Raw genomic sequence first — 23,796 nt, forward strand, 5'->3', positions numbered from 1 at the left:
CTCAGTGATGGAGCACAACCTCTAAAAATAATAAACATTGTAGTACATGCACAAATCGGTCCTTCTGCACAGAATCCTCTGCCCATCTGCAGACTACTCAGCAACACAGAACAAAAAAATGCACAATTGTAGACATTTTTTGACTTGAAAATAAAATCACTTTTAAGAAACATTAAACTTTTTTTTTTTTAATCTTGCAAAGACCAACTTCAAGCCATCTCCTCCAAGAAATACTTCCCTTCTGATTCTTCCTTCTGGTGCTTAGCAACAAGGTCAGACAGTTTAACTTGAAAAAGCAAAATTGAGTAAAGTACTTGTTAATAGTATGTTGCTATGTTGGATTCGGAATGCACTGAAACATTTTTATCTTGTTTTTTTCAAAATAAAATTCTAAAATATTATTTTATTACTTTTTCAGATAAAATGATTAAAATCATTAAAATAATTAAAATTGAATTGTGGTTTTTGCTCCTCAAACTCTGGAATCACACCAATAAAATAACGATGAAGTAGTGTCTTCCTCAGAGTGCTACTGCGAAGACTAAGACAAGATATGTAACGCACTTAAATAAAAATAAAACTATCAAAATTGCTGATGAGAAGTGCTAACTATAAGCACGGAACCACACATTTATTTGTGTATACTACAGAGAATTATAAAGAAAAACAAAAGCAACGAGTATAGTTTTTGACTCAATAATTATAAATTTTTTTAACATTGTGGCTATGTTTTTTCTCTATTCACAAAATACAAAGCATGATATTCAACCCAGGGCAAAAACACTGTTGTCCTGATAGGTATAATGGTAATTTCATATCTGCTTCCTTAGACTATAAATTCTTAAAAAGTAGAGATTACACCTAGTTAATTCTGCCCATAACCAAATCCAGAACCATGCATATGGGCAACTCAATGAGCCACCTTCTGTCCTGATTCGACACTAACTAGATAATCCTTTAGGTATATTTTCAATTTCTACTTTTGATTCAGTGGAATTTTGCAATTTGTGAAGTTGAAGTGCCCACCATGCCCAGTTGATTAAATATTTACCCAATATTAATTGAGCACCATCTAGGAGTCAGTCAATGACGTAATTGCCTGGGAGACAATCCCAAGTCACCACTTCCATCTTCAAAGATCTCACAGCCCAGCAGAGGGAATAGACTATTTTAAAAAATCACAACTCAGTATGACAAGTGCCGTGGATACTATGGAATAAAATTTGGGAGTCCCCAAGCTGAAATGATGGGGTCATGGTTAACCTGAAAAGCAAGTAGGAGTTAGCTATGGAATAAGGAGTCCCACCTACAGCCAGCCTTATACTGCAGAGGGGTTGATGCCTGGACACTGGCAACAGATGCTTGGGTTTGGATTTCCCCTCAGCCAATTCTGAGCTTAGTGAGCTTTAACAAATCCTTTAACCCCTTGGAGATTGTTCTGCAAAATGAGGATTATAATAGTCTCTAATTAATGGAGTCATGGGGACCAAATTGGTTAAGTAGAGCTTTTACCAGGCCCTGCTACACAGCAAGCCCTAGCTCAGCGTGAACTTTTATCATCATTATTATTGGTTTGCTGCTTTCTCCCAGTGGCCTCTCCTGAAGTTTCCAATCAAGTTATAAGTTTCCTTGTATGTGCTCACATCTCAGGCACATCAGGACAGCAGCATTACAGCCATTCAGCAAAGGTTCCGATCAGAGCTCGTAAGACCTCACTTAAGCCTTATCTGAACAACATGCTAAAGGAACTTTCCTGTTGAAAAAGGAAGGAGCTTACCTCTTCAGAGTGCCACTAGATGATTAGAGGCAAACTGTCATGCTGATGTAAATATGAGAGTTTAGTTATGGAAGGTGGGAGTGTTTACTTAAAATGACACTAAAGCTGAATTTTTATGAATGGCTTTTTATTATACAAGACATCTATGTTCACTGAAGAAACTTAGAAAGTATAGACAATCAATAATTTATACAAATTATAATCAGCTGTGATCCCACCGCCCATTAAAAAAAGTACTATGGCATTTTGATGCAAATGGTTTCAGTCTTTCTTCTACACCTGCATACTCTGAGAAAAATGCATGTACCCTTCTGCTTCTCTCCCAACTAACCCCACACATACCCCTACTGGAACATCTCTTAGGAGGAGATCATTTGTCATTTGATAGGCCAGAGTTCAGAATGACCACTGGGCCATATTTAACCGGTGGACCAAGTTATTATTCCTTAAAGACCCCAAGTCCTCCTTTGGCTCACTTCTTTCTGTGACTGGGTAATAAGAAAACCAAGGAATACAAAGAGAGTTGTTCGTGTGTGTGTGTCCCATCTACTCTGTAACTATAATTAAACAGGCAGGGGCATACTCTGTTTATCCAGCCATCCTGGACGCAGGAGGCTTCACTTAAAGTCTCTGGATATAACCATGCTCTTCTATCCATCTTTTAAGAGAAAGGTCACAAGGTGAACTAGGTGTTTATCCAGTTACTAATAAACAATACCATCTCCTATCATTCCTTGAGTATCACTTGCTTGGCTGACAACACCCTGAGAAAGACACATGATCAGCATGACAGAATCTTCACAGCCCTGCATCCCTGACCATAATACCATTACAGCAATACCAAATTCTCACCTCTAATCTCTAAAAATACGCACAAATAAATAAACCCATTTATTTGTAAAAAATGAAATTATCCTGCTCTGTCGCCTGCCACGGCTGCCCGAGGGGTTCACTGCACTGTGGGGACAGACTCCAGACAGTATGTCCAGCAAAGTCTCCGTGGTTCTGGCCTACAGTGGCGGCCCGGACACCTCCTGCATCCTTGTGTGGCTGAAGGAACAAGGCTATGACGTCATTGCTTACCTGGCCAACACTGGCCAGAAGGAAGACTTCCAGGAAGCCAGGAAGAAGACTGAAGCCTGGGGCCAAAAAAGTGTTCATTGAGGATGTCAGCAGGGAGTTTGTGGAGGAGTTCATCTGGCCGGCCATCCGGTCCAGCACACTGTATGAGGACCGCTACCTCCTGGGCACCTCTCTAGCCAGGCCCTGCATCGCCTGAAAACAAGTGGAAGTTACCCAGCGGGAGGGGGCCAAGTATGTGTACCAGGGCACCACGAGAAACGGGAATGATCAGATCCGGTTTGAGCTCACCTGCTACTCACTGGCCCCCACAGATAAAGGTCATTGCTCCCTGAATAATGCCCGAATTCTACAACCGGTTCAAGGGCCGCAATGACCTGATGGAATACTCAAAGCAATGCGGGATTGCCATCCCGGCCACTCCCAAGAACCCGTGGAGCATGGACGAGAACCTCATGCACATCAGCTACCAGGCTGGAATCCTAGAGAATCCCAAGAACCAAGCGCCTCCAGGTCTCTACACAAAGACCCAGGACCAGGCCAAAGCCCCCAACATCCCTGACATTCTCGAGATTGAGTTCAGAAAAGGGGTCCCCATGAAGGTGACCAACGTCAAGGATAGTGCCACCCTCCAGACCTCCTTGGAGCTCTTCATGTACCTGAACAAAGTCGCAGGCAAGCACGGCGTGGGCACTGTCATCATGGAGAGCCGCTTCATTGGAATGAAGTCACGAGGTATCCACGGGGCCCCAGCAGGTACCATCCTTTACCACCCTCATTTAGACACCAAGGCCTTCACGGTGGACCAGGAAGTGCACAAAATCAAACAAAGCCTGGGCTTGAAATTTACTGAGCTGGTGTATACCGGTTTCTGGCACAGCCCTGAGTGTGAGTTTGTCCCCCACTGCATCGCCAAGTCCCAGGAGCGAGTGGAAGGGAAAGTGCAGGTGTCCCTACTCAAGAGCCAGGTGTCCCTACTGAAGGGCCAGGTGTACATCCTTGGCCGGGAGTCCCCACTGTCTCTCTACAACGAGGAGCTGGTGAGCATGAACGTGCAGGGTGATTATGAGCCAATTGATGCCACCGGGTTCATCAACATCAATTCCCTCAGGCTGAAGGAATAGCATCGTCTCCAGAGCAAAGTCACCGCCAAATAGACGCCCTTACAATGAGGAGCTGGAGCCGCCTCAATTTGCAGCTCCCTCAAGTACAGGCGCTAATCGTTGTGATAATTTGTAATTGTGACTAGTTCTGCCTGGCTGGCAGCAGAGTGGGGCTGCCAGGCCCCAGCTTTGTTCCCTGGTCCCCCTGAAGCCTGCAAACATCATCATTGAAGGGAAGGGTGGGGGGCAGCTGCGGTGGGGAGCTATAAAATGACAAAAGATACACTAGTCAAAAAAAAATGAAATTATACCATACATATCAACTGATTAACTATGTAAGTTAATAAATAACCCAATCATATGTTTTTATATTGATGAATACATACATAAACATGTCTGCTTCCTCATTTTTTATTTTTTTACTTATACTAATGATTTTGTGTGAATACTACCATAATTTATTGAACCAATCTTCTCTCATTGGAGAGTTAAATTGTTTTTAAGCTTTCACTATTAAAAACAATGTCTCAGTGAAAATCCCTCTACATGTACCCTTGTGATTGTGATTGACTATACCCAAAGACCATATTCTTCCCTGCACCATGGCAAATATACATAATATCCTACCATCACTTCTACCAAAGCTTGACTTCCCCAGGTCTGTATCTAGGTAGCTAGAAGAAGCTCATAACTACTTCACTTCAGATGAAACTGCATGTCAATGGCCTGAGCAGTGTGGAGCTCCAAAATTGGATTAATTCGTCCCCCAAGTAACTAATCTTGAATTTCTAATGAGCCCATTGGAATAGAAGGAACTGCAAATCTGAATTCAGATGTCAGAGTTAGGACTAACAATATGAAGCAAAGGCCCAGCGCAGTGGCTCACTCCTGTAAGCCCAGCACTTTGGGAGGCCAAGGCAGGCAGATCACTTGAGGCTAAAAGTTGGAGACTAGCCTGGCCAACATGGCGAAACCCCGTGTCTACCAAAAAATAGAAAAATTAGCCAGGTGTGGTTGTGGACACCTGTAGTTCCAGCTACTCAGGAGGCTGAGGTGGGAGGATGGCTTGAACCCACAAGGTAGAGATTGCAGTGAGACGAGATCATGCCACTGCACTCCAGCCTGGGTGACAGAGCAAGACTCTTTCAAGTATATATAGCACAATCAACAAGCAGAGAGGCAAAAACCTAACTGGGGCTATTTGATCCTACCTGCTGAAGCTCTCACTGTCTGAGCTACTGGACTGGGAGTGAGGTGTGAGAGTTAACACTTGCTGGACCTTAGAGGCATAGTAGGCCAGGCAGGGATAATTTAGAGAATATTTTAGAAAGTTTTCAGGATATTTCTAGAGCCACAAATCAAAGGTGTTTTTTCAAACCTATAATATCTTCCTCATAAGTGTGGATTACTCAAGAGACAATTTTAGGTGCTAACACCATAACATTTTAGGGACACCACAAAACTAGCGTTTTCCAACTCAGTGAAACTGCCATTGATATGTTTAAAATAGAAACTCAAATTTATAAATAATAATAGTCATGATAATAGTCATCTTAAAATAATTATCTTTCAAAGGCTCATCATTTTTTAAAAATTAAAAACAGAGCTGGTGACCTTCACAAAGCAAACTAGGGAATACATCAGTATCCTGGCACTTGAGCAGACTTTCTAGGGATTTGGGCCCCTGTGAATCCTCTCCAGCCCAGAGAATGACTTAAACAAAAAACAAAAGCTCTGTAGTTTACATCTGTTTTAGTCCTCACCTGACAGAACTGTCAGTCACATATTCCTTCCTCCCTCACCATAACAGAAAGCATGTGACCCAGACTGTCCAATCAAAGTACCTCATGCTTCAAGATTGGCCCAGGGGCACATTCATGACCCAAGTATAGCCAGTGACAGTCATTTATCAAAAGTGTATAGGGAGCTGAGAGAGATTTTCTCTCCTACAGAGAGCATAACCCCATGGACCATGTAAAACACGGTGCCGTTAGATGGCATCTCAGTCATTACATAGAAAAAGCCTCACAAGACACTCAAGTTCTCTCTTTTAGCTACCTCTCTTTGAAGTAAATTTCTTTTGCAGCTAAAATAATTCTCATCTAAAACTCCCAGGATCATTTGATTCCTGCAAAGATCATCTGAGTCTAAAGAAAAGATGAACGTGGAACTGGAAAGTTCATCACAATTCAATTATTAGTTGGATATAACATTAAGATTTGGTTCCAGATGGATTTGTGCTTTCTAAAATTACTTGTGTTGGAGAATACATTTGACCTCACACTCATATTTCTTTCTGGGGAGAGCACAGACCAAACTAAGAATAATTATGTTTCCTTCATTACTCAGTCATTCATTCATTCAAATTAGTATGTGACAATTTTTCCATATTCCTAAAAATCATTTCATATGACCTGCTTTATCACATTATCTTTATTCAAATAGCAACCCCAAGCATTGCTCTTACCCTAAAACATTTTTCAAATAATTGTAATGGGGGAGGAGGAAAAGGGGAGTTGTGGTTCAATGGCTATAGAGTTTCAGTTCTGCAAGAGGAAAAAGTGCTGGAGATGTTTCACAACGATGTGAAACAGCCTCAATGTGGATATACTCAACACACTAAACTATGCACCTAAAAATGGTTAAGATGGTACATTTTATATTCTGCATTTTTAATACAATAAAAAATTGTAACAGTACAAAACAATAAAATACGTTTTAATACTTTATGGTGTTATAGGCTGAATTCAGCGATGAAAAAAGATATATTATTGGAAAAACTTACTGAAAAACACTTGGAAGGGAAGCTGAATCCCAGGACCTTAAAGTTGTCTCAGCACCTAGGCTTCTCAAAATGAGGAGAGATATTTTATGTAACAGTTGACAAAAGAGTTGGAGGTCCTGGAAAAATCTAGGGCAGAAGGATAAAAAAAACATTAAAATGGTCGGAGGTTGTTGATTTGACCCCTCCCCATGACCACATGAAATGTTTGGTGCCAGTCAATTCTTTTGGGAGCAGTTCACAAAGACATTTCATTACATTTCATTACACATCTGGGTCAATGCTGCAGCTCAGAGGAGCCATTGAGAAGCAAGGTTGAAAAAGTCCCAAATGATGTTTGCATTAAAAGAGTTTACAAGGCACTTTCCTATTCATAATCTAATTAGTCTCCATGGTAACTTAAAAATGGGTATTAGCATAAGTTCCATTTTACAGATAAGATAACTAAGGCCCATAAAATCTAGGCATGTTCTCCAAAGTCATACAAGCAAGAAGAGATTAGCCTAGTCCTCTAAATCAAGTTCCCATACTCTTTCCACATACATTTCCACGTTGTCCTCCCCTGACACTGTGCAAGTCCACAAACTCTCTTCCAAACCTGAACCTGCTTCCCTAGTGTCAGCTCAAATCACAAAACAGCTCATCTAAATTGTGCAAAATGTGAGATTAGCACAAGTAATCTGAGTATATTAGTCCACTCCAGCACAGATATATTGAAACACCTGAGACTGGGTAATTCACAAAGAAAAGAGGTTTAATTGGCTCATATTTCCTCAGGTTGTAGAGGAAGCATGGCTGGGGAGGCCTCAGGTAATGTACAACCATTGGCAAAAGGCAAAGGAGAAGGAGAAGGAGGCACATGGCCAGAACTAGAGGAAGGAGAAGGGGGTGTGCTACATACTTTTAAACAAGATCTTGTGAGAACTCACTATCAGGAGAACAGCAAGGAGGGAATCCACCCCATAATCCAATCACCTCCTACTAGGCCCCTCCTCCAACATTGGGGATTATAATTCAACATGAGATTTGGGCAGGGATACAAATCCAAACCATATCACTGAGACTGAGCCCCTTTTTGAGTACAGAAGCCAAACCATGACTCTATTCATTTTTAAATCCCCAGTGCTAGGTTCCTGGTAGTTATTCCTAATATTGTTTGTTGAATACATACCATTTCAATGGCATACATTTATATCACCTCTCATGCCAAACTAGTAGAATATAAAATGAATCATATATTAATTTATTGATGGAATTGGATGAATTCCAATTTGTCTGATTGTTTCCCTGATGTTATAGAGTTTTCCAGGCTGGGACTTTATTCCACATATTGTATTTTCCCTTAAAGACATTGTCTATCAATGCAAATAAAAACCACAATGAGATACCATCTCACACTAGTCAGAATAGTTATTATTAAAAATCAAAAAACAACATATGCTGGCAAGGTTGCAAAGAAAAGGGAACACTTATACACTGTTGGTGGGAATGTAAATTAGTTCAAGCACTGTGGAAAACAGTTTGAAAATTTCTCAAAGAACTTCAGTCAGAATTACCTTTCAACCCAGCAATCCTATTACCGGGTATATATCTCAAAGACAATAAATCATTCTACTAAAAAGACACTTGCACTCATATGTTTATTGCAGCACTATTCAAAATAGCAAAGACATGAAATCATCCTAGGGGTGTGTGTGTGTGTGTGTGTGTGTGTGTGTGTGTGTGTGTATGTGTGTATGTATAAAATGGTATATATGTGTATATATATACATATATGTGTGTGTGTATACACACACACACACACCATGGAATACTATGCAGCCATAAAAAGAATGAAATCATGTCCTTTGAAGCAACATGGATGCAACTGGAGGCCATTATCCTAAGTGAATTAACATGGGCACAGGAAACAAAATGCTGCATGCTCTCACTTCTAAGTGGGAGGTAAACACTTGGTACTCATGGACATAAAGATAGCAACAATAGACCCTGGGGACTACTAGATGGGGAAAGGAGGGAGGGAAAAGGGAGCTGAAAAACTACCTATTGGGCGCTATGCTCACTACCTGGGTGACAGGATCATTCATACCCCAAACCTCAGCACCAGACAATATACCCAGGTAACAAACGCAGCACATGTACCCCTTGAATCTAAAATAAAGGTTGAAATTATATAGTTTTAAAGACATTGTATATCCTTAAAACTCCTACAGTGTGACATGAAGGAGAGCTTACTGATGTGAAGTGCAATTCTCAGAATTAGACCACTGAAAATGTGAGTTCAGTAAACTTTATTATTCCTACCATTTTAAGCTTAAAATCTTTGAAATGCATTATGTCACTTGAAAGATATTGAAATATTCATTTTATTCTTTTTCTTTGCATGTAATTGTTCAAATGAAAGATGCTTAAAACTTGGTCTCCTTTGGAAACTTTTGCAGTGGTAATTCACTGCCTCCAAACAATTCAAAGTACCTGGTTTCTGAGGTGTGTGGGTGGTTGCGTTTGTACTCTCTCACCAAGGATATGAGAGCAGTAATCTTTTGTTCTCCATTATGCCAATTGTAAGAAACAGTCACAAAAACGTAGACAAGGAAAAGTAGAATAGGTGACCAGCAGTCTCCTTAAGGCAGTATGGCAGAATTAAAAAATCAAGTTCTTGAGCTCTGGATTTGTGAGCTTGGACCAATCACTTCACTTCTCTTTGCTTTGTTTACATCACTGTAAAAAAATAAAAGGCAGGATCACTTCTTAAAGCCACTTAAGGTTCTGAGGAGGTACCACAGGGATGAAGAGACTGATCAAAGCCAGAGATCATGTGGTCCCTCCATTAGCTCCAATCAGAACTTCACCTTGACCTATGTTATTAATGATGAACTTATGAGGAAGATTTAATTCAACCAAGAGGTATTCCATGCCTAATAATACTTGAAAACCACTGACCTACCATCCTTTTATAATTCAACATTCCTTGCCTCTGATCTCACTCTAAAAACTACTTGTCTAAATTTTCCCATTATACTATTCATAACTGTAAGAGGCGTGCCTACCATTGCAAATTCATGATGCTGTTGTGACCTTTTCCAATGAGGGTGTTTAATAGTATTAAATAGAATAAGTTTTAAGCTATTTGCCAGGTGTTTTCACATTTATGATCTCATGTAATTGACACATATTTGCTGACCTTTATCAATTTGCACCACTAAGCTGGCTATTTTAAGAAATGCAAAAGGCATGTAAAGAGGTAATATGGCATAAGTGATTCTATACAAATTTAAAACAAAACAATATGGTTATTTAAAAAAGCTTGAAGACAGGCACGGTGGCTCACACCTGTAATCCTAGCACTTTGGGAGGCTTAAGGTGAGGAGTTTGAGACCAGTCTGACAACATGGTGAAACCCCGTCTCTACTAAAATACAAAACAATCAGCCGGGCATAGTGGCATGCTCCTGTAGTCCCAGCTACTCGGGAGGCTGAGGCAGGAGAATCGCTTGAGCCCAGGAGGCGGAGCTTGCAGTGAGCCCAAATCGCGCCACTGCACTCCAGCCTAGGCAACAGAGTGAGACCCTGTCTAAAAAATAAAAAATAAAAATAAATAAGAGCTTGGGCTCTGGAATAAAGCATGTATGTTTGCCAATGCTGGTTCTACCACAGATGAACATAAATTTGTGCAATTTCTCTAACCTGTCAGGCTCGGGTTTTTCACCTGCGACATGGAGAGAATGTCTATGTCATAGCATGACTCTTTAAATTAATAGAAATATTTAACATGTATCGAGGGCTTCAAATGTTTCAGGTACTCTAAGTCTTTCACATGGACAATCTAATTTATTCTTCACATTAACCAAATGAGGTGATTCTAGTTCCAGTTTACATATGAAATAATAACTGAAAACAGAGAAGCTTGTCCAAGGCCACACAGCTGGCATGCAAAGGAGCTGCATTTCACACCCAGAGAGTCTAACTCCAGAGACCACAGCTTAATCACTGCACCATGGGGTAATGCACGGGCAAGCATCTAACACACTGCCTAGAACTGAGTAGACGCTCACTAATAACAAATTCCTTTCTCTATTAGACTCATTCCACTCTCTTTACAGCATAGGTGGAGATGTTGAATAATAAAAAACAACACAATATACTACCAGCCACAAACAAATGCTTAAGAACACATGCCGCCAGGCGTGGTGGCTCACACCTGTAATCCCAGCACTTTGGGAGGCCGAAGTGGGTGGATCATGAGGTCAGGAAATCGAGACCATCCCGGCTAACATGGTTAAAACCTGTCTCTACTTAAAAATACCAAAAGAATTTGCCGGGCATGGTGGCGGGTGCCTGTAGTCCCAGCTACTAGGGAGGCTGAGGCAGGAGAATGGCGTGAACCTGGGAGGTGGAGCTTGCAGTGAGCCGAGATCGCACCACTGCACTCCAGCCTGGGCGACAGAGCGAGACTCCGTCTCAAAAAAAAAAAAAAAAAAAAAAAAACATGCTACTGTTCATTCCATAACAAAATAAACATTAAGAAAATAAAGTGTCAGTCAGCAGAGAGAAATTTGTTGAAGGAGTGAACTTTTGGCTGGACCTTACAGAAAAGGTGTGTTTGAAAAGACTAAGAGGAAACAAGTCAGCATTTGAGAAAACAGACCATAAACAAAGGCATGGAGCTACAGACAAATATGGAGATTGGGGGAAGGAAGATAAGTTGGAGACACTCACAATTGCTCTGTAACTTTATAAACATACTCTCCTTTAGGCAGATTTAATGTATTTTTAAAAATTTTGGATTTTCAGGAAACAAATTAGCAATCATCATTAAGCTTACAAAAGTATTCTTCTTAGAAGAATTAGCTGAAGAGGTTATCTTTAATGAGCTCCCTTCTGGAATTTAAAAGTGTTTCATTTTCAAAAAACAAATTAACTTACATGCGATTTTTAAATATATGGACATTCATAAAGCAGTGAGATCCATGCTTATTCTAAGAGCAGAAAACTTTTCCTTCAAACCGAATGTTTCAGAAGATCTCGATACATACAGCAGACAAGAAAAAAAGCACTGTGCTAGCTGAAGCCAAGATGTTCAGTATAAAGTCCTGTGTAACCCTGTAGAGCCTAGATCAGTAAGCAGAAATTCCTCACAAAAGAGTAACACCTCTCTGAGCTCAAATGATTGTGCCAATTTTCTCTGCTCAAAAAAATGGAATATCCAACCAGCCTCTCTGGCTAATGTTGGCTGTATAATGTTACCATTGGCCGAGATTTGATCTCAAACAGCAGTACCAGATGGTGACAGGGTAGCTGATAGACTGTGCCAACCTGAAGACAGGTCAAGTTAACATAAACCCATGTGGAATGTTGTTGTGTTGAGTAGTATTTTACTTGCCTTTTGTATTTCTATTTTTTTGGTGTGTAATATGTTACTTCTTCACACCATTTCTTACAAGCTAAAAAAAAGTAAATGACACCCAGAGAGAGTTGGTATAATGCCAGGTTTCTCCACGACGGTGGGACAAAGCCAAGTGGAGTTTTTCTCTCCATTCTTTTATTGATAAACTTGAATTTCTAATCTTTTTTGCTAAGCATGCCCCACCTAGGTTAGTTTGTTGACTTTCATTTTGTGTACAACCACCCACCACATCAAAAGAACAAAATATTAGTATTTTTGGAATGTATAACAAAATCAAGCATTTGGGGAATTCAGATCTGTTCAAATGATAATAACTGATAACAGAAAAGGAATTTCCATTTTCTAAAAGCAGGTTCCATAGGGCCCTACAGAATTGCTTCCCTCACTATTAAAAAAATTGTCTAGTACTAACAGGATGTCTACAAAAAAAAGGAATGAAATGGGCAATCATATCTATCTCCAAACAAGGAGTATAATAAGCATATCCATATGTGTTGCTTTTATTTTTAATCATTTTCCCAGCTTTCTTGTGTTATAATTGACAAATAAAAAATATATTTAAGGTATACATGATATTTTGATATATCTATACATTGTAAATGATTACCATAAGCTAGCTAACATATTCATCACCTCAAATAGCTACCTTTGGGTATATTTATGTGGGCTAATATTTAAGATCTACTCTATTCTCAAATATTAAATATACATTATAGGATTATTAACTATAGTTACCAAGCTGAACAGTATATCTGCAGATTTGTAACTGCAACTTTGTACCTTTGACTAACATATCCCATTTCCCCATTCCCCCACCCCCTGCAGACACGATTCTATTCTCTGATTCCATGAGATCAACTTTTTTAGATTCCACATAAAAATGAGACCATGCAGTATTTGTTCCCAGTTTATTTCATTTAGCATAATGTCATCCAGGTTTATCCATTGTCACAAATGACAGGATTTCCTTCTTTATTAAAATTGTTACTATTTAACTGACAAATATAAATTTTATATATATATATATATATATTTATGGTGTACATGATACTTCGAAAGATGTATACTGTGGAATGGCCAAATCAAGTTAATTAATATATATATAATCTCACATACTTTTTTTTTGGTGAGAACACTTAAAATATATTCTCTTAGCAATTGTAAGTTGACAGAATTTTACATTGTATATAACACACTTAAAGTCATATATATTGTCATTATATATATATATATGTGAAGAATACAGTTATCAGCTACAGTCATCATGTTGTACAATAGGTCTCTGGAACTTATTTCTCCTAACTGAAATTTTGTGCCCTTTGACCCAGATCTCTGCAATCTCCCCCAACCCCACCCAGCCTCGGGTAACCACCATTCTACTCTCTTCCTCTGAGTCTGGCTTTCTTAGAATCTACATACAAGTGACAGCATGTGGCATCAGTCTTTCTGCGCCTGGCTTACTTCATTTAACATACTGTCCCGCCGGGCGCAGTGGCTCACACCTGTAATCCCAGCGCTTTGGGAGGCCGAGACGGGGGGATCACGAGGTCAGGAGTTCAAGACCAGCCTACCAAGATGCTGAAACCCCGTCTCTACTAAAAACACAAAAATTAGCCGGGCGTGGTGGCCTGTGCCTGTAATCCCAGCTATTCTGGAGGCTGAGGCAGGAGAATCACTGGAACCCTGGCGGCAGAGGTTGCAGTGAGTTGAGATCATGCCACTGCACTCCAGCCTGGGCGACTCCAGAGCAACATTCCGTCTCAAAAAATAAATAAATAAAATAAAATAAAAAAACATCGTGTCCCCAGGGTTCATCCATGTTGTTCCAAGTAACAGAGGCTCCTTCTTTCTTAAGGATGAATAGTATTTCATTGTGTACATATACCACATTTTCTATACCCATTCATCTATTGATGATCACTTAGGTTGATACTATATCTTGGATATTGTGAATAATGCTTCAGTGAACATGGGAGTTTAGGTATCCCTTCAAGATGGTGATTTCATTTCCTTTGCATATATACCAGTAGTGGGATTGCTGAGTCATATGGTAGTTTTATTTTTAAGTTTTTTAAGGAAACTCCATACTGTTTTCCATTCCAATTTACATTCCCAATTTACATTACACCAATTTACATTCCCACTAACAGTGTACAAAGTTTCAACAGCCTCATTAACACTCGCTATCTTTTGTCTTTTTGATAGTAGCCATTCTAATAAGTAGGAGGTGATACTTCACTGCAGTTTTGGTTTGCATTTCCCTAATGATTAATAATGTTAAGCACCTTTCCACATACCTGTCGGGCATTTGTATCTCCTCTTTACAGGAATGTCTATTAAGGTCTTGTGCCCATTATTTTTAAAAACTGAGGTATTTGTTTTCTTGCTATTGAATTGTATGAGTTCCTTATCTACAAGAGGTCTTTGAAAAAAAATATGGAAATTTCATCTTATGGAAAAACTACGCATTGATTTCAAAAATTTCTTTTGCCAAAATAATTTTATACCAACTTATTACAACATGTCTAAATAAGTTCTAGCTTGAATCACTAAGAAGGATAAGACATCAGTTTTAAAGAGCCCCTATCAAAAGATATGGATTCTGCTAAAACTGAAGCAAGAACAAACATCAAATTTATGGTGAAGCTTGAGTGGAAGAATAGTGAAATCATTTAAGCTTTATAAAATGCTTATGGGGAAAATGCCCCAAAGAAATCCACAGTTTGCAAATGAATAGCTCATTTTATGAAAGGATGAGGTGATGAAGCCCACATTGAAGATGAAGCCCACAGTAGCAGACCATCCACATTAATTTGCAAGGAAAAAATTAATCTTGTCCATTCTCCAATTGAAGAGGACCAACGATTAACAGCAGAAACAACAGGCAACACCATAGTCATCTTAATTAGTTCATCTTACACAATTCTGACTAAAAAATAAAAGTTGAGGAAACTTTCCACTTGATGGGTGCCAAAACCATTGCACCCAGATTAGCTGCAGATAAGAGCAGGGCTTTCAATGGAAATTTTAAACAACTGGGATCAAGATCCTGAAGCAGTTCTTCTACTGAAGACAAAGTACATCAAAGCAATGGTTACCAAGAAATGGAAACAGTCCAGTCAAAGCAAAAACAGGCCACTCAAGAGGAAATATCATGGCAACAGTTTTTTTTAATTCTCAGAGCATTTTACTTGTTGATTTTCTAGAGTGCCAAATAATAATAACATCTGCTGATTAAAACGATACTTTGAGAAAGTTAGCCAAAGCTTTAGCAAAAAAAAAAAAAAAGTTTTTTTTCTAGGTTTTCCAGGTTATTGGCAAGTACCTGTTCATAGTAGTCTCTGATGATCCTTATTTCCTTGGTATCAATGTAACATCTCCTCTTTCATTTCTGATTTTATGTATTTTTCTTCTCTCCTTTTTTTAGTTAGTATAGATAAAGGTTTGTCAATTTTGTTTATCTTTTTCAAAAACAACTATTAATTTTTTCTTTACTATGGCTCTTTTAGTCTCTATTTTATTTATATCTGTATTGATCTTTATTATATTTATTGTATCCTTTCTTCTACTAATTTGAGGTTTCCTTTTCTAGTTTGTTGAGATACAAAATTAGGCTGTTTAAGATCTTTCATTTTTATTCATTTAAGTGTTTAATGGTATAAAATATCTTAGAACTACTTTTGAACATTCCATAAATTTTAGTATGTTGCTTTTATTTTTTGTGTCTCATTTATTAATTAGGGTTTTTCAGAGAAAAGGAACAAATAAGATATATATAGATATATAGGAGGAGATTTGTTATAGTAATTGACTCATGTTATTATGGAGACCAGGAAGTCCCACAATATGCCATCTGGAAGCTAGAGACAAAGAAAGGCTGGTGGTGAAATTCAGCCCAAATGTGAAGGCTTGAAAGTGTGCAGTGGGGAGGGCACTGATTTAAGTCCACACTGTGAAGGTCCAAGAACCCATAGTTTCAATGTCTGAGGGCAAAGAAGATATATGTTCCAGCTCAAGAAGAGAGAGCAAATTTTCCCTTCCTCCATTTTGTTGTTCTATTCAGGTGGACCTTCAGTGGATTGGATAATGGTGGCCCACATTTGTGAGGGCAGATTTTCTTTATTCAGTCTGTGGATTCAAATGCTAATTTCTTCCAGAATTATCCTCACACACACTTAAATAATGTTCCGCCACCTATCTAAGTATCCCTTAACCCACTAAAGTTGACACATAAAATTAACCATCATATGCCAAGAGATTTTTTTATTAAAAAAAAATTCTTCATTCACCCATTGGTTATTCAGCAGTGTGTTTTTAGTTTCCACATATTTGTGAATTTTCCAATTTTTTTCTAGTTTTGATTTCCAACTTCATACTATTGTGGTTACCAAAGATACTTGATATAATTTCAATCTTTTTAAATCTGTTAAGACTTTCCTCATGGCTTAACACATGGTCTATCCTGGACAATGTTCTGTGTGTGCTTGAAAAGATTCTTTTTTTCCTCTTGCTGCTTTCCATTGTGATTCATTAGGTTTACATAGTGGTATGTATTGATTCCTTTCCCTTTCTCTTTTGTGTACCTACTACATTTTTCTCTTTACAATGAGAAAATACAAAGTATCTTATAGTTATAATAATCTATATTAAGCTGATAAGAACTTAACTGTAACCACAAGGAAAATGCTATACTTTAACTTTTTCCTCCATTTTATGTTATTGATGTCATAATTTATATATTTTTATATTGTGTATCTATTAACAAATTATTGTAGCTATTGTAGTTATTTTTAATACTTTTGTTCTTTAACTTTTATACTGCCATTACAGTATTAGAGTAGTCTGTATTTGATAATATTGTTGCCTTTACAGTGATATTTATACTTGAATATGTTTTCATGCTGTTAGTGTTCTTTTGTTTCAACTTGAAGAACTACCATTAGAATTTCTTATATGAAAGGTCTAGTGGTGATGAACTCCCTCAGCTTTTGTCTGGTAAAGTTCTAATGTCTCCTTTACTTCTGAAGGATAGCTTTACTAGGTCTAGTATTCTTAGTTGACAGGCTTTTTTCTTCAGAGTTTTGAATATATCATGCCACTCTCTCCAAGCATGCAAGATTTCTGCTGAGGAGTCTACTGATAGTTTTATAATGGTTCCCTTGCATCTGGTGAGTCACTTCTGTCTTGCTGCTTCCAAAATTCTTTGTCTTTGACCATTAAGAATTTGATTATAATGTGCTTCAGTGAAGATCTCTTTATGTTTAATCTATTAGGAGTTCTTTGGAATTCAGGGAGCTGGATGTTCATTTCCCTATCCAAATTTTGGAAGTTTTCTTTCATTATTTCTGTGTATAATATTTCTGTCCCCATCCTCCTTTCTCTGCTTCTTCTAAAATTTCCATAATGCTTATATTGCTTGCCTTGATGTAGCCCATAGGTCCTATAGACATTTTTCACTCTTTTATTTTTTTCACTCTTTTATCTTTTTGTTCCTCTAACTGGGTAATTTCAAATGATTGTCCTTAAACTCAATGATTATTTCTTTTGCTTAATCAAGTCTGCTATTGAAGTTCTCTATGGAATTTTTCTGATCAGCCATTCTGTTTTTCAGTTCCAGAATTTCTGTTTGGTTCTTTTTTATAGTTTCTTTTTGTTGAAGTTCATATGTTGTTTTCCTGATTCCATTTAATTTTCTATCTGTATTCTGTTGTACCTCACTGATGATCATTTTAAATTCTTTGTTAGGTAGTTTATAGATCTCCATTTCTTTGGGTTGGTGAGTGGACTTTTTTTTTTTTTTTTTTTTTCCCTTGGTGGTGGCATGTTTCCCTGATGATTCATAATCCTTGTGACCTTGTGTTAGCGTCTGTGCATTTGAAGAAACAGACACTTTGTTCAGTCGTTACAGGCTGGGTTAATCAGGGAAAGTCCTTCACCAGTCAGCCAATCCTGAGATTCTGGGTGGGCTGCTGGCACAGTCTACAGTTGAGCTTGTTACTGGGGACTTCAGGCATTCTGGCCTGGTGCCTGGGTTCATAGGGGTAGGTCTACAGCCTGCATTAATTGAAGTGGGCCTGGAGCTCGGGTCCACTTGGACAGGCTTTGTGCCTTATTTACCTCCAAAAGAAGGGGGATAAGCCTATCCACTTAGGAGTTCTTAAATTAGCTGCATTATATTTTTCATTATGGTGGAAACTGATGAGTAAATAACCCTTTATCCAAAAGAGTTCCCCAGTTTTGCTTTTTCACTCTAAAGATACTATTACATTTCAAACACCAATAGCATCCAAAGTGTATAGATTATGATTCCAACTCCTACCCACAAAAGGAATGGGACAATAAGGGTGTGGAGGTAGAGGGAAAATAGAAAAAAGGAATTGCTCTAACACCGAATAAAATAGTTTTTAAGGGACTCCCCCCAATAATTTCTTGGAATATGGGATACAGAACTGACTGGGCGACATGAGTAGAAATGTTTCTTTTCCTGTTGGCCTCACAAAGCAAGGCAGACTGGGATTTTCCAACATGAACATTTATTTAAAAAGTAAAAGACAAGATAAAATACAAGAGGATACAGATAGATGGGTTTATGGCACACAGACTTGTCAATCTAGTATATCCTATGTTTTCCCTGTCTGCCTCAACCTAAGGATGAAAATGGCATCCCCATTATATAATTCAGGCACCACACCCACGGAGAGACACTTAAATATGCATCTCAGATCTTGATCTTTCAGCAATCCTACATGGTAAAATAGGCACTATTAACCTCAATCTCTAGTTACTCGGAGAATTTTAGGTCATTTTCCAAAGGGCCTACAAAAAATGGTTAGGCTAGATCTGGAAGTAGAACTCTTATGAATTCTCACGTTTCTGCTCATCAATTGTGAAAGAATTATCTAGATCTTAAGTTTCTTATGTACCATGAAAATTTATACCCATATGGTGAGCAAGGGGCCTAGAGGAGAGATTGAGAAACCTTTTGGAAAAGTGTTTGAAGAGGTCAAAAGTTCTATAAAAGTGTAAGATATGTACAGTAGAGGGTACAAACTTTCCTAGGAAAACATAAATTGTGAAAGGGTAGTTCTCACATTATTGGGTATGAAGCATTTAAATAAAAACTTTGATCTAAGAAAGCATGGCAGAATGTAGTGGCATTGCTCAGAAATCATTATGGCTTCCACATCTTCAAAGCAAGGAGGAGTTCATTTTCAGCTCAGTCTCTGAGCTAAAATCTCTCTGAAACATTTAATATCTTCTTTCCTGTGACTAAAACATGACCTAGGATAAGGAAGAAAAAGCAGCCTATGAAAAGAGAGCACAGAACGCTCACATCATATATCAGAGTTGCAGGACCCAGATTCTCAGAGAAGCTATTTTCATGGTTATAAGTAACCCGAAGACCCATTCTGCAGACTACATTGAAAAAAAAAGTAAAGCAATACTTTGTGAAGACACCACTATAAACGGCACTTTCAACTTGTTATTTCCCTTTGTCATCACAAATAATTTAATACACTGAGTGTGGACATTCAACTCAGCCATTGTAAAGCAATTTTCAGAAAGCTCTTTGTCCACATTTGACAAGGGGTGTGAAAGTGGGTCAATGCCCCTTTTGAAGTAGGAATGTCAGCAACAATAATCCAAACAAAGAAACCTCTAATGGATGTAAAATCAGCACAGAGGGTCTAGCAGCCTACCAGGAAATTGTCCTCCCAAAGCAAAATTTTGAGCCTTCTGAATTGCATTTCTTAAGGATGGCAGTTTCTCTTTATACTCTAGTTTCAAGAATAAAACTTTTTGCAAGACTGTATTCCTTGGGATGGAGTAATCTGATAATATTTGGGACCGTTTAATGTAAAATTAGGCTCTACATCATGTGCACGAAGCTCAGTGCATTAATTATAAGAATAGTGTGTGTCTCTGGCCCTGACACAGGAACTCATGGAAGGAGAGGGCAGGATGAGAGGGAGAATTATAACTCACACACTCTCGCACACACACAAACACACAACCAGAGAGCTACTACAGTAGTCCTGGATTGAGGTCAAAATGTATGTGGTGTCCAGTAGGGAAAGCAGAGATGCTAACACAACCCTGAGTCATAGAACTGAGCAAACAAAAGGATCAAGAATACAAAGCTCATCTTAGTCCAAACAAATCAAGCCCCAGGAAGCTACTCTGGAGGCTACAGGACAAGCCCATCCTAGAGGAAGCTGTGAGAAAAGGAAATTAACCAATATGTGGGGCTGGCTTACTATGCTTTATGCACTGTGCTGGGCAGTACCACATACTGGAGAAATTTACCACTAAGCCCTCCACAACCCCCTTTGTCAGTTGTCTTTCCACTGCCTTCTAAGCACCTCCCTACCACCAACAGTTGGAGCCCTCAGGCAGTTTCCTGATGGATTCCACTTGCTCTCCCCAGCAAAGTTCACCCAGGAATCTTTCCTGATCTTTTCCTCCTTCCCTCCTCCAATGTCCTTTCTCTCGAGGTCTTGCTAGGTGACAGCTAATCTCAGCAAGAATTTCATGGATTTTAATGTATTATTGAGTTTGCCTTCCCAGACTACCCTTGATAACACCTTGACCTGCCAGGAGGTTTCAGGGCCTTTACTTCTAAGGTAATTTTTGTCCTAACAATAAATCAAGAATTAGAATAATGTGGCTGCTCAAATAAATCTAAATTACCTAGGATTAAACCTGGGGGGCCTTGAGGTGTTTTCGGTTGTTTGCCAATTTCAACTTTTATTTTAGATACAAGAGGTCAACATGCAGGCTTGTTATATGGGAATATTGCATGATGCTAAAGATTAGAGTACAGATTCCATCACCCAAGCACCCAGGTAGTGAGCATAGTACACAATAGGTAGTTTTGCAACCCATTCTCCCGTTCCTCCCCTGATTAGTAGTCCACAGTGTTTATTTTTCCCATGTTTATGTCCCTGTGTGTTCAATGTTTAGTTCCCACTAATAAGTGAGAATATGTGGTATTAAGTTATCTGTGCCTACATTAATTTCCTTAGGATTATGGCCTCCAACTGCATCTGTGTTGTTGCAAAAGTTTTTTTTTAACATGATTTTTAAAAAAGGGGAGGCCATTAGAAATATTAGCCTCACTTAACACTCGATTCCCGTACCTTGGGAACCCTCTGCTCTCCTCTCCTCTCCAGCCTTTTGGCTCATTCTCTTCATGTTCCAGTCTCCTCAGTAGTGATTTTGTTTCTGTTTTGCTTTTATCTTTGTGTTCGCAAAAACAAAACAAACACCACCACAAAAACCCATAGGAATATATTTGTTTTACAAAAGTTTACCTTCTTGCAATGAGAGGGCAAAAGAGTCAATCAAACATAAAGAGATCAGTTAGGAATCTGTCCTTGTGCAGGTAGAAGTGCAGTTTAGAATTTTAATCACTTATACAAGCAGGATATGCCTAGCCTTCTTAAGATAATACTCTATAGTATACCAAGCTTGTTGAGGATTAAATTAGACTGTAGCTGGTTATCTATTGAGATTTTCCTTTATGCAAAAGATGTGAGATGCTTGTTAAGAAATGCAAAGATGTACAGGTGCTTCTTTGAGGCATAGACTGACAATTTTAGCGTGAGAATGTTTTTGAAAATCTATTCCAACAAAATAATAGTTAAGATCCTGAAATCATTGGGTATAAAATGTTATATTCACACAGCCCCAAGGATACCAGCCCTAAAGAGGAGTTAACCTAGAAAGTAACAAGAAGAAACAAGCTTGCAATTTGCCTTCCACAGGAAAGTAAGAAAATAAAGTGATGAAGCCAAGACTAAGAGCTGTCCCAGATCAATCACTTGCTCAACTTTCTTGCCCACATAATCCCCTGAGATTGCAGGAGAAGAAATGAAGAGTCCTAAGAATCAGGAAGCATGATCAAAAGCAAAAAAGAAAGATCTGTGTAAGGATGAAGAAATAGGACAAATGTTATTTTATTTTTACTCCCTTCTACAATGAGTGACCCAATCTGGGAGACGTGGTTTTTCTGATCTGAAATTAGGCAATATCCCACTATCAGATTTATCTTCCTCGAGAAAAATTATGATCATGTCACACATAAAGCAAGGAGATGTCCACTACATTCCAGGCTATAAAACTCACGTCTTTCTAATAACATTTGGAAAAATCCTTCTTCCCCAAATTCTATCACATTTCATATTTGCTGTGGAATGACATGAGGAAAAAAAAAAAAAAGCAGAATTAAAGAAATGAGGATGATATTTGTGAGACTAAATATCCCAGGCACTAATTCAAGAATTCTCACTGGCTATTTACCAAATCTTTCAACCTACTAAGTTTCACCTGAAATTCTATTTCTAAGAAAAATGGAATCCTGCTATCCTCCGGAAACACTAATTCTTAAGGTATCTTGTCTGATTTAGGGATACTCAACCTTTTGAAACTCAGTGCTCCCCTTGTAAAGGAAATACTCTCTAGAGCCCCCTTAACTCTCCAGATATTAAATTCAAAGATAATCTAGCCACCTGCATAATTCAATGGTAAATTTAAAAAGAAGTAATATATAACAAAATAATACATTTTTAATATTTAGAAGTCACTTGAGACATGATACAAATCCTTGCTGTGCAAACTCTTCCACACAGTGAAGACTATCTAATGTCTCTGGCTGAGAGCTCTACAATGCCAATGACCCTTCTCCTCTATCATTGTGACAAACAAATCCTCCTCAATGAATTGCCAAAAAGCCCCTACCAGCCCCATGGAGAACTACTTAGCCAGCTGAGTTGCACAGAACCATCAGTAACAGCAGCATACACTTGGAGGTCAACACTTTCATCCTTAAACAGAAGCCCATTCTGCAAGGAAAGGCACTCAATATCATCCAACAGCTAGATTGTTTTCTCTAACTTTATTTTATTTATTTATTTTTGAGATAGGGTCTTGCTCTATCACCTAGGCTGGAGTGCAGTGACACAATCTCGGCTCACTGCAAGCTCCACCTCCTGGGTTCACGCCATTCTCCTACCTCAGCCTGCCAGGTAGCTGGGACTACAGGCGCCCACCACCACTCCCGGCTAATTTTTTGTATTTTTAGTAGAGACAGCGTTTCACCATGTCAGCCAGGATGGTCTCCATCTCCCGACCTCGTGATCCGCCCACCTCGGCCTCCCAAAGTGCTGGGATTACAGGCGTGAGTCACTGCGCCCCGCAGTGTTTGTTTCATAGTAATGAGATTTATGGTCGAGTTTTGTTTTACTCTTTGTAAATTACTGAATTTCACTATATCTTTTTGCAATATGCATGTGCTACTTTTATAAACAGAAAAAAGAGTAATAACACTTAATGGCACACTAATGAGTAGCTAAATGGTCAAAAGTAAAGAGAAAAAATAGTAAGAAAGGGTAAAAATTATTCATTGACAAAAAGGTAATTGACCTAATCCAGAATTGGCTATTACACAAATAAGGTTTTGAAAATTATGCTGAAATTATATATTGTTCACATATTTGCTTTGTCAGTAGCTAATTTTCACTCTACCTTCCTTATGTACCCACTTCAGTTACCATAACAGCTGGTCTTACTACTGTAATCTCACTATCCAGAATTTATTATTTCTGATCCATAATAATTGACCATTTCCAACTGATGATCCATTCTAT

At 38.5% G+C, this 23,796-nt stretch overlaps 1 pseudogene; it reads left to right on the forward strand.

Annotated features, from left to right (window-relative positions):
- Nucleotides 1-2,758: 2,758 nt before the first annotated feature.
- On the forward strand, nucleotides 2,759-4,014 carry LOC111540036 (annotated as a pseudogene).
- Nucleotides 4,015-23,796: the final 19,782 nt, after the last annotated feature.

This window comes from Piliocolobus tephrosceles, chromosome 13 (assembly GCF_002776525.5).
Source record: "Piliocolobus tephrosceles isolate RC106 chromosome 13, ASM277652v3, whole genome shotgun sequence".
NCBI lineage: Eukaryota > Metazoa > Chordata > Mammalia > Primates > Cercopithecidae > Piliocolobus > Piliocolobus tephrosceles.